At 45.8% G+C, this 3,210-nt stretch overlaps 1 long non-coding RNA gene across 1 annotated transcript; it reads left to right on the top strand.

Moving 5' to 3' along the window:
• The first annotated feature begins 1,058 nt into the window (after nucleotides 1–1,058).
• Nucleotides 1,059–2,317, top strand: LOC119367799. Its single transcript, XR_005176434.1, has 2 exons — nucleotides 1,059–1,840; nucleotides 1,971–2,317. It is a non-coding gene; the product is annotated as an uncharacterized LOC119367799 (long non-coding RNA).
• Nucleotides 2,318–3,210: the final 893 nt, after the last annotated feature.

Below are 3,210 nucleotides of genomic sequence, written 5' to 3'. Positions count from 1 at the left end.
TTTCTGTTAGCGGTGTGATCCTGACTAGAGGTGAATCCAGGATTGCACACATTATCCCACGGGACACAAGAGCAATCATGATGTCCATAGCCCAAATAGGGCAGTGGTGGCCATTAAGGGCGAATACCTCAAACTCTATAGGCATATGCTACCTCTATGGGTAAACCAAAGATAATTAATTCACAACCAGTAAATTAAAGACCATCATGGTTGATGTTGTAATGAACTTAGCAAAATCAATGGGTATTTCAAGAAATTGGCTTGAGACCATTAGTGTGAATCTCAAATTGTTAAGTATGACACCATCAAGATAATCTTCAAAATAGATTAGATCTGCGGCATAGGGAGTATAATCTGATGGAATCAGTAGATACTCACGCCTGATGCCTTATGTCATGACTTAGTAAAATGTGTGGGAGAGCACTATGTAAAGAAATCATAATGTCGAAACGACAAAATATAGGTTTTACCAGTAGTCATCGATAATCTGCATAGCCAGTAGATCCATATGACTACCTTGTGATCTCAAGCATCAATTTGAAGAAATCACCTTGAATTTTACATCCGTATTTGCAAGAAATTGGAAATCTCAATTGCAAATAGACATATTAATCTCGACATGTGGGAACATGGAAATAGATACATCAAGGAAATATTCCGGAATACCTTGTACTCAACGGAGAAACAGTACTAGAGAGGTACTGAATTTATCTTTGCAAGAGATAAAAAAAATCTCAATTGTAAATAATAGATGTAATTAATCTCAACATGTAAGAAACATGGAGATATATTACATTAACATATTATATGGAATACATAGTACTCAACATATTTACAGTACTGAAATTTAAGTATTGTAATTAAAAGTGTCTAAAACAGAGTTAAACTGCTGTTAATAGAACAAAATGCGAAATTAATCAAAAAAATGTAGGATTAATTTGGCAAAATCGTCCAGGATTTAAAATGGACCGAAAACACATGGGCCTTCTGGCCCATACGGCCTTACAGGCGGCCCAGCCGCCCACCACCAGGAGTGGATGGATAAGGCAGGCGGAGGAGACAGTTTCTTCTTCCTCGGGAGCAACCGCTCCCCCGACCCGCGCTGCCGGCGACCGTCTCGTCGGCGAGGAGCGGGAAAAACCCGGCGCGCCGTCTCGTCGGCGAGGAGCGGGAAAAACCCGGCGCGCCGTCATCTCTGCTGCGGGGAGCCGCGCGGAGGGCGCCACCGCTCCGGGGCCGGGGGGGCAGCCGAGGGCCGTTGCCTCGGGCGCCGCCTGCGCGGTTGTGAGCCAAGGGCCGCGTCGTCGCCTCGGTCTTCCATACCGCGTCACGGTTGTGGGCCATCCTTGCGGGCGGCGAGGCCGAAGGACGCCACTGCGTGCGCGCCCCAAGGAGCCGCGAGACTGTCGCCTCGCCTTGCCTTGCTTTGCTGACGCGCATGGAGCAAGTCATCGACTCCGGAGGGACGAGCCACCGCAGCGCGCACGCTCCAGGTGTCGCCGGCCGGAAGCCGGGACAATTCCCTCGGCAGGCGAGGCCATGGAGGAAGTCGCTCCGAGTTAGATGCAGTGGCCGCATCGTGCGCCAGGGGGCTTCACCGCGGAGGACGGTCTAGGAGCCACGACCTCGGGTGCCTCCGCGCGGGCAGCGACCGCGTCGTGGAGCGGCTGCGAAAACGGTGGTTCCGTTGTCCCGGTCCAGCGCGGGGCCAAGGCCAGAGGAAGCTGATGCCATTGTCGCGATGCGACTCGATGTGTGGCAGCGCCGTCGCAAGCCTAAACCAAGCGCCGTCGGCTGTTGTGGTCTGGCGAAGAGCCGACGTCGTCTAGGAAGATCCCAGGTAAGAGCCGAAGGGAATGATTCCATGTAACATTTGTTGTGTGCAGGAAAGAAATCAGAAGGAAGCACCTTGTTTCTTGTCCATCTTTGATTTCATTCCTAATCCTTCCATCGTTCTTGGTATTCTGAAGGCTAATGGCTCCATGGGAGGATAGAACGGGATGTCTGGAAGATGGAATTGAAGATTCCTGAGTTGATGTCGCTCTTCTTTGGATTTCTTTTCTGTCAAGAGTGTTGCAGGGACGGCGGCCTGGCCGGTGGCGTGGAAGTCCGCTGCGATCCAGGGCCATTGAGTTTTTGTAATAGCCCTCGCCTCTGTGCGTGCGTAACCTCCGTCTCGGGCATGGCCCTTTTCTTTCGCTGTGTTAGAATACAACTTGTAACTAGTAAAATGCCCGTGCGATTGTCACGGGCAATGGTACATGTATAAATCATGGACATATCACTAAATAATCTCATTTTAATGATTCTAAAAAAAGCTTTAGATTCTAAAAAAGATAAATGATTGCACAATTATTTGATATCACAACTGGTTCCGTTTCTCTCAATAACACATGAAGTTGCAAATTAAACACAAATGGCCCCCCATGACGGAGGTGACCACAACATAAATCTCTCAAAATTAAAAAACATACAATTATCTATTTTTATTCTAAAAACATAGTTATACATAATAAAAAAGACAGAGTAGTATAAGTGCCAATTTCTCCCTTATGATGTAATTAAGGATCTCTCTATAGACGATGTTCATCATGTACGTACCAACATGACGATCGGATCTCTTGTTTTTGCTGCAATTTGAACTTTTTTCTGCATCTGAGTTCTTTTTCTTATTACCAAAACCCAGGATGGCAAGAATCCTGACATTTTGTCTAGCAATGGATGTAGATAGTGCAACACACAACTGCCCATGAGAAAACACTGGCTCGAGCAAGTAAATATCGGCGTTCACCATCATGGCGAAGTTGAGCCTAATAGGAAACTGCCGTTTCTTTGTTTTGAACTGGCAAACAAATTATCTATTTGCGTGTATCATTCTGTAGCATGTTGCGGCTTACGTTCTTTCACATCTATAGGTTCCCTCCATTAGTATAATATCGATGACACCCATCAGAATGTAGTATACTTACACATCATTTGATCAATACATATTACTCGTGTTCATAGAGTTTGACGTGTCTTTGAAGGGAGTATGTTCACTGGATCGTGCCGGAGACTTCATCTGCAAGGAAGATTGTGTGAAAAAAATGTTTCTCTTATTTTGAAAATATAAGTAAGCACCACATTATACAATCATTCCATATCATTGGCAGTATGCTATTTTACAAAGCCTTCAACAATAGTGAAATGCACTTGCTATTAATATACCCC

The sequence above is a fragment of the Triticum dicoccoides genome, chromosome 1A (genome assembly GCF_002162155.2).
Source record: "Triticum dicoccoides isolate Atlit2015 ecotype Zavitan chromosome 1A, WEW_v2.0, whole genome shotgun sequence".
In the NCBI taxonomy this organism is placed as follows: domain Eukaryota; kingdom Viridiplantae; phylum Streptophyta; class Magnoliopsida; order Poales; family Poaceae; genus Triticum; species Triticum dicoccoides.
This window is presented reverse-complemented; position numbering and strand designations above follow the sequence as displayed.